This window comes from Labeo rohita, chromosome 1 (assembly GCF_022985175.1).
Source record: "Labeo rohita strain BAU-BD-2019 chromosome 1, IGBB_LRoh.1.0, whole genome shotgun sequence".
In the NCBI taxonomy this organism is placed as follows: Eukaryota; Metazoa; Chordata; class Actinopteri; order Cypriniformes; family Cyprinidae; genus Labeo; species Labeo rohita.
Window position 1 is genome coordinate 25,202,034 of NC_066869.1, and position 8,981 is coordinate 25,211,014.

The 8,981-nt window shown below is 36.6% G+C and overlaps 1 long non-coding RNA gene across 1 annotated transcript; it reads left to right on the top strand.

The window, feature by feature from the left end:
• The first annotated feature begins 2,351 nt into the window (after positions 1 to 2,351).
• On the top strand, positions 2,352 to 8,684 carry LOC127179083 (uncharacterized). Its single transcript, XR_007829474.1, has 2 exons — positions 2,352 to 2,575; positions 8,531 to 8,684. It is a non-coding gene; the product is annotated as an uncharacterized LOC127179083 (long non-coding RNA).
• Positions 8,685 to 8,981: the final 297 nt, after the last annotated feature.

Here is an 8,981-nt window from a genome sequence, read left to right on the forward strand (position 1 = left end):
CGTTTAATTCCATAACTGCTAAAATAAATGATTGAGCAGACTCGCTGGAGCCTGTGGAAAATGCCCAAATGACGTTAACAACAAAATACGGAGGAGGGCCAGACTTTGCTGGAGAGACGAAGGCCTGCTCGGATGTGCAAATGATTGATAAGGTGCCGATCAAAATGTGTATCTGAGACTTCCCATTGGTGTGGAGGGGGGTTAGCACCACAATTCATAGAACCAAATTTTGGCAACGGCCATAACAACAGTAGAGTCACTAGTATCCGCTGAATTATGGAATAATACAATGACGTCAGTGATTTATTATAGATTCTTCATGTTTTACGATTTTTAAAAATGGTGCATTCAATGTAGCCAATTTAGAAAGACCAGTCTATTCCTTTCTCCAACATATTTCTTTATTGCTATTAGCTTTTTAGGTGAATATTTTTGGGCTAACGTGCTACTTGCTACGCGATTTTCGTTCGGCGCAGGCCTCATAGTTTTCGTCTAAGATTCTTTACGCAAAGGCATGCAATTAAACTGACATCTCCGGCAGAGTAAATCTGCTTAGATAGGAAGACACACAGACGATTTAAGGCCCATCCAGTTGCATTAAATTACCGCTTACGTTACAATGTATTGTCTGATTCCACAGGTCCTATGCGCTAATAATTGTAGATAATTTGTTGAGAGTGTCAAGATGGCGTCTCAGATAAAATTAACCGTTCGTACTCCCTTGATTAAGAATACAGATAATACTGTGACCTCATTGTGACCTGCTGCCGCTGCTGTAACATGAACGACTCTCCAAATGGAAGAGAACACATATCTTACATTCGACACCACGATTCCTGAAGGCCCAAAGTAGTATAGAGCCCTTATTTCCTCTGGCACTAAAACTAGAAGTCGTCTAACTCAGGAATATACAATTTCGTTGGTATATAGCTCTTTTATCTCTTACTTCCCATCACCTCATGTCCCATATGATTCAATATCTCTAATTCTAAAACTCACGAACTCCGACCAGGATTAAAAAAAAAAAAAAAAAAAAAAAAAAGTATGGTCTAGTCTTCTTTATACCAACTTTTTTTCTCGCCAATGGCACAAGCCACTTCCCAGCATAATAATAAATAGTGGGTCTCTTTTGTGCAATTCTCCAAAACGATGTTTTCAAACTTATAGCGTCGTATCATATTTTAAAGCATTGCCCAAACAGCATCTTTTTCTTGGTATTACGGACATCTGTAAACCATTAGCTCATAAGACCCTCCTCCATTTTTTTCTGTCTGCAGCAGTGGCTAGTAGACATGTTGACGTCAGAACAGAGCCATCCTGTGCCTATATGGTAAACGTAATCACAAGGCCTGTGATCCTACCTCAACCTAAATCCAAGCATCAAATCCGCTGTGTAGCAATTACTTTTTATATATAAAACAATTTCGAAAAAAAAAAGAAAAGATATATATACACAATCTATAAGAACTCAATATATATACAATCGCCCCCCCTCCAAAAAAAAAAACCTAAATGTCACAATCTTTATCTAATTTTAAATTCAGAACAGATATGCAGGGCTTTTTTTAAGCAAAAAATGTTCGTTTTCTGTACACTAATGTCATTTTTAATACATCATTAGACTGGATCACCTCAGTGTAATTAAATGTAAATTAAATTTTTACATTTTGTCCCACATAAATGTGTTTCGATATAACAGAGATGACAGTCTAAGTTAATTTAGGTTATGCGAATTGAATGATGTGGGTGCGTTCTGCCGAATTTTGCAGCCATTTTGGCCGTTTTGCAACAAAACAAGTTATTGACTGAAATATAGAATTAAACACACTATATTATTTTCAACAAGAAGAATAAATCGTAAACTTGACTATGCGTAAGTAAGTGTTAAGTTCAAGTACGTGTTTTCGAATAAAATAGACAAAACCTAAAGTTACGGAATCCTCCTGTTCTTGAATGAATTAAACACTGGCACGCCATTTTTTTGTTATAACGTTTCTTACTTTACATTTCATTATTTATTTATTGCCTTTATTTATTACCCAGAGGTTAAATGGCTACACAAGAAATCGCCTTCATTGTAAATAAGTGGATTCTAAGTCATTGACCCTTAAAACGTTTTCCGTTATTGACAAGACAGGAATATCGATCAGCCAAACTTTTCAAATATTGCGGCGCCAATGTATTAGGTTATAAATGATCAGCTGTTTTCCTAATTATTAAACAACCAGACAATGTGCCATTCTGAGACAGTGTACTGTTTTGCTGAATGTTGCGCGGAAGATCAGGCCAGTGCCCGTGGTGCTGTCAGTTGTGACAGTTCCCAGATGGAGGCCGCTACTGTATGCGAGATTGAGTTTCTCACAGAAACAACTCCCTCTTCTTCCAAACCGTCCTCCAAAAGTTCTTCAGGCACTCTTGCACCCAGACTCCTCAAACAACGGTAACGCGGAAAGAATGAGCTGAATGAGTTTTGAAGGAATAAAGACGCTTCGCCCCACTAGGTTATGTTTGACGAGAAGAGATGGCTATACATCTGCATGGCGAGCTAGTGGCAGGATCACTGACGTGTACTACGGTAAACTGGTTTTACCTCCTGGAAAGTGATTTGTTGGCTTATAACAAAACTACTGAAAAGCTAATGAGAGCTTGCTTTCTTTAACTATTGTCAAAGGCGTATGTGTTTTAAAAAACAGCCGTTTGAAATGATTATCGCTGCTGTGCTGTTTTTGTCATTACTTTTTTTAATTGCAGCCTACTACTTATGTTGATTTTTTACCATTTGTATTGCGGTGGACAACGTTTTGAAAATTATTTAAAAATCGTTTATGTGTACTTTTACGAAAAAGAAGGGAAAAAAAAACTTGGCGATGACATGCTTTTACAAATATTGGCCTTCAACACTGATAACGACTTTAAATTCTGCAATTACAACATTATGTGCGATTACTCTATTGCACAGTAGCCTGCTTTTGCCATATGGCATATTTTATATATTTTAATAGATTCAGTGCACTAAAATTATGTTTGAAAAAAAAAATGTAATCTGATTGTAAATGTTATATTTTGACAGCTTAGTTACAACATCATTTAAAGAACATCTTACACAACAAAAGGTTTGACCGTAAAATATCATGCAGGCTAAATATAAAGTGTTACATATAGGCTACATGTAATTACAATATTCAAATTAGCTAAAAATAAATTCCAAGCGCATTTGCTTTACGTGTGCTGAACAGCTGGCCTCAGAGCTCAGCACAACGACTCCTTCACAGACATTTCAGAAAAAGCTTATATTGCATAAAAACCTTCACGTATTGAGCCTGTGAGAGGAGAGAAAGACCTCCCAAGTGGTCAGGGCATGCGTGTCATTTCAAGCGAGTCCTCTAACACTCCATTTATCCCTGCGAGCATGAGGCGACTGCTCTGTTTTGTCGGTGATAAACATTTAAAACCTTTAAACGAGAGCATAAATCCCGATGAAAAAAAAAAAAAAAAAAAAAATCACATGAAAATGGCTGCATTTTCAAAAACCGACCTGTCAAAAATAACGGAACTGAGCGCTTCGAGTAGATATCTTAACAGGCGACGAAATTATCGTTTATTGCGTGTCTCTTTTAAAATATGTTAAAATTGAGCAAGCCTGAAATATACTAATCAATTCGGGTGCAGTCTTCATGAACATACAGCCAATAACAAAGGAATAGCACACAGTAGAAATGCTAAATGTCAAAGGGTCACACTTTACATTATATTGTTCAGTGATACAGTGTCGATATATGTGTAATTCTAATAAAATAACATGTTACTTAATGGGCTATATAACTCAGTTATTGTTGTGAGATTCATACTATTCTAGTAGGCTATAATAATATAAAAAATGTAACAGGAATACTGTAATGACAAATGTTACTTTTAAAGGTGCTTTTACAGCTTATAAAATTTCATGGTTGTGAATTTCATATCGCGCCTGACGGTGAAGATTTCTTTTCACTTCATATGTTCATCTTCTCACATGTTCACTGTTGGTTGTGTAAGGAGATGGCGATCAAATCATTAACGGGAGGCCTCATATTACCATCTATTAAGCCTAATAGTAATGTTTTTTCAACTAAGCGTCCAGGATTGACATTGCCTGACCCTCACCAAATACAAGCTTTTTTATACCTTTCATTTAAATGGAACCAATAGGAGTAGTAGTGCAATACATCTTCAGTGAATAATAAACAGACTTCGTTCATCACAGACACAAATTATTCAGTGTTAACCTTTTAAACTGACCAATTAGACAAAATAAATGCATGTCTATATAGTAGCTGGAACAGACTGTCTTCGCTTAATATTCAAGCACATAACTTTACTGCTTCTAAGACTATTTCCTGATGACGCCAGTCAAACTGAGATAATAATAATAATAATAATAATAATGTGAAATTAGTGCTTAAAAATAATAACGTTGTTACGAAGTGATTGTGATTTTTTTTATTGCGATTCTATACAAAAATGTGAATGAAGCGTAGGAGATATTACAAAATATTACTGTCTTGGCAATTTCTTTTCGCTTTGTTGAAGCCAACCGTTCATTAAACGTGGCCTGCTGATGTTTTAAATCGATGCAATCACAAGTACAATGTTAATAAGAATAAGAATACCACTGTAGGCTATATAATTTAATTCAAGGCAAAACTGATACTATATATAAAGAGTGTAAAATGATGCGGTCTCGGGAAACATTGTTTTTGGTTACAACAGTCGGAAAAGTTTAAACACGCATTTAGAAAAACGAAGTCCACGGTCGGGAACAAAGAGAAATTTCAAGTAAACTCTAGCCAGAAGACACCTTCATTATTGCCTAGGGGGCCCAAGCTGTCATTACGATTGCTGGCTGATTGTCGATGGTCTATAAAGACCATCTTAAGCTCCCTCTGATACTCTTATGGGTCTAACATCGGGACTATCGAAAGAGGAAAGAGTGAAGCGAATTTGAAAGAAACTCCCTAACACATAAATCCGCAGTATTGGATTTTTTTTTTTTTTTTTAATGTACAAATAAAATGAATTAACCAGGAGTCAAGTGCCTTTATATTAAATTCAGTATGAACTAGGCAAAATGCAAGCACAGCATTGTTGCGTTGTTGCATTTATATACTGGATATACTAGAATGTAAAAAATGTATTGAAATATATTGATATGCGTCCCAATCATGATATTCATGGCCATGTAATGAAATGAGAGGATATGAAACGAGTAATGAATGGATTTTCTTAACTGCATTATAAAAGTGTGATACAAATAATTACAAAAATGAGTCTTCAGTCTTTGCGGAGTCTGAAAATTCATTCATGAATATTCAAGGAGATGGGCCAAGAGATAAACTACAGTTCTAGCTTTAACAGTGGTGAACCAGTTCTCAGACCTGCAATACACATATGGCTGGTCAGTTTTCCCAATCATGAAAACATCTGTTACCGTGCACACCACAGACCTTGAATATGCAACAACAGACTGTAAAAATAACCTCATATGGCATGTGGTAAAATACAAACGTTCAGTCACTGCTTGTGGCTGATACAGTGAAGTATGAGTCGAGAGTGGTGCCGGTGCCTAACCGAAATGTGCAACTTTTGGGAAGAGTGGCTTCTAAGTGGCAGAGAAAGGACAGAAACGCATAAATCAATAATAAAGAGCAGATCAGGGTGTAACCATGGAAACAGTGATACCATGGCAACCCCAGGTTCTCCTGTCACTCAGGGGCCCCTCAGGCCAGTATATCCGGGGATAGGTTCCTCTCCCATCCATCATGGGCAGTAATGGAGAGTTTCTGGAGCAGTCTGTGGCTGACTGTGTTAAACCACAGCGATGACAGCTATCTGCTCTCCTGCTCTGAGCTACCCTTCTCTCTCTGTATATTTACTATCACATTTTTCTCTCTCTCTCTGTTGCTCTCGCTTACATCTTAATGTATCTCATCAGGCATTCCAATTTACAAAGGGTGCCTTCTATTTTAGACCACAAACACTTCCCAGCATGATCATATTGGATGTGCATTTTCAAAATTTGTTCCGGTTTATATCACAAATCTAAACATAAGATGTCCAGAGAATGACATACGACTCTGGCGAATGATTAATGTCTATGCTGAAAAGACAGCGGCCTGAAAAGTTAAGGCCTCTCTGTTGCTAAGTCTGATAAACACGTCGCTATCATACTATGGTGCAGGTTTTATTGAGAAAATCTAACTAAAAAAGACAAAACTCCAGCTTTTGTAAAAACGAGTTCTTAATTAAACATTTATAAGCTAAAAAAAATGAGATTAACATCGAGAACGCTTTATATAGCCTAAGACGTCAAGCTTCTTTTCCTGACTTCGTTTGTGCTTATCGCTAAGTTAAAAAAAAATATATTATAATATATGGCCGGAATTTTTTTTATTCTTTTACATACACCTAAATATCGACTAATTTTGTGCCGAGCGATCTGTTTATTTACAGGACTTTCTTACTTTTGCGATTCCGGGTGCAAGATTCAGGGGTCAGCGGAGATATGGAGACAGAGGCCCTGTGACGGAACCTGATAATGATAAGGATATTGAGCACGACATTCACCTTGTTGCCAGTAATAAGCAGTGCATTTCGGGAAGCTGCGCTTTTGGGACATTCGCCAATCCCCTATTCATCAGCCTGCAAAGCTCATTAGACCATTTCCCCGTTAAACGCCCCCTTTGAATTTAATTCATACAGTTGTCTACAACAATCATACCACTTCCTTGATTGTGTTTCACTTATTTACCTATTTATTATTTTGTTCCATTTATTACTTTTAAGTTGTTTTCTTTTTCTAAATGTATTTAACATTACTGTGATCACTGGCAAAATAAAAACTGTGCTGACATTAAAGACACAATGTATCGACTGGATTGCAACTAAGCTACATACACATTTGTGTACATACATTGTATATTGTGTACATTTGTAATTTATCTATTGTGTTCTGTTTCTTTATTTGCTTATTTTACTTATTTATTTTTACTGTCTGTGTCCATGCTGTTGTTCTGTGCACTGGAAGCTTCTTCTGTCACCAAAACAAATTCCTTGTTTGTTTAAACAAACCTGGCATTAAATCTCATTTTGATTGCGATATTACGTTTAAGTGTAATTTTGCGTTTGTCCTGCAGGTGACTGCATAGATCTGCTTGCCATGCACTTAGAACTTGTCTACCAGTACTGCCTGATAGTGTTTTGTAAAACAGTCCGGCATTAAAACAAAAATAAAATGACGTTATTTGCTCATAATAAAACTTCTTTCGAGTACGGCCTGACAGTGTTTTGTAAAACAGTCCGGCATTAAAACAAAAATAAAATGACGTTATTTGCCCATATTAAAACAGAGTCGAGTACAGGGCACGATCAGCGTCTACCAGGCTTATGTATTTGCCTGCAAACGGAAAAGAAAAAAAAAACCCTACAAGATCTGGTAATCCTGACAATATTCGTTAATGAACAATAACTGATTTTTACAGAGAATGGCTGTAAATATTATAATACAAAAGAAAACATTCAGGTTAAAGGAAAAAAAATAATTTCCTCCGCCAACGAACTTTTATCGAAAATAATCTGGGGTCAATGAGGGAGTACACGCTGAAACTAAAATGTTTGTATGCCTGTTGCGAGCTTGTTCCAAACATCCAGACCTCGTTATATAAGTTGAAACAGAAGCGATAAGGTACATCTGAATGTTTCTTACAGTTTGCTCAAGAACTTATCCTTTTTTTTTTTTTTTTTTTTTTTGTCATGGGTGAACGAGAAACCCACCATAAAGTGCAACTAAATTGCCATCGTTGCTTTTCCCACTCATGCACGCTTACTGATTTAGGAAGTGGGTGGCAGATTGATTTGGGACTGAGCGGCCCCATGTTTATTGGGCACACAAGTCCACAGGTCTGCTGGTATTAGGTCTTCTCACGGGTGGCCAGTCCACTGTGATACACCACACCCCACTGCTTTCATTGCTTGCCGCAGACTGGTTTTGATCATGGTCAAAGGAAAACGCAACACCTTGATTCCATGATGCTGGAGAGGGTGGTCAGTGTAGCTGGCACAATATTAGGACATTGCAACAACAGTGCTAATATTTTATGACGAAGGGTCAACTTCAAATGTGATAATACTGACTGAATCGGATTAATTCATAATAAATGTCATTAAAGTGAATTCGTAATAGCCTTTGCTACAGAGGCTACCTATAGGTTGCCCTGAAATAGGTGAAGGCGCGAATAGTTCCACATGAATCGCTGTTTGTTCACGAGTAGTTAAATGTCAACCTTTTTTTGTATTTTGCCACTTTTTGCTTAACGTATAGCTTGCGAGTTACCTGTAACCTCATTTACTTTATGTATTTATTTTAAGATTCAAGTTATTTTCTACATAAATACTTGTGTTACTGCTTTGTGAAGAACAGCCTATTACTTCTACATATTCTGCTCATTTACTGCTCCATTTATCTGATTTAATCTGGATCTGTTAATTTTCTCAGATCCGTACGGAGAGTTGCAAGCCTTCTGCAAGGTATATGGAGCCACACCGCTGAAGTGACTGAACCTGGCAATGACAATGAAGCAATTGTTCACCACTGTTGGTGTCAAATACGTGTTTTCTTTGTTTCCTCTCAAATAAATTTTCTTTCTTTATTATTCTATTTGTTATCTTATGAATGAACTTAACATTTCAAATCACAGATCAAATAAAATCACACACATGCGTTAAATCAAACAATTAATAAAATAAACGTGAATAAAAAATAAAGTGCTATAAAAGTCATTGCATACCTAATTGAAACTGTACTAAGTTTTGGTGTAATTTTTCTTGGTTGTCCTGAAGATGACTCTTGTTCGATGATTCGTACGATCTTACTTACTGTCTGCTTGGAGTTTCGATATTTGTGGGAAAATATTTATTGCCTACTATTCGATTATAACAATTTTATG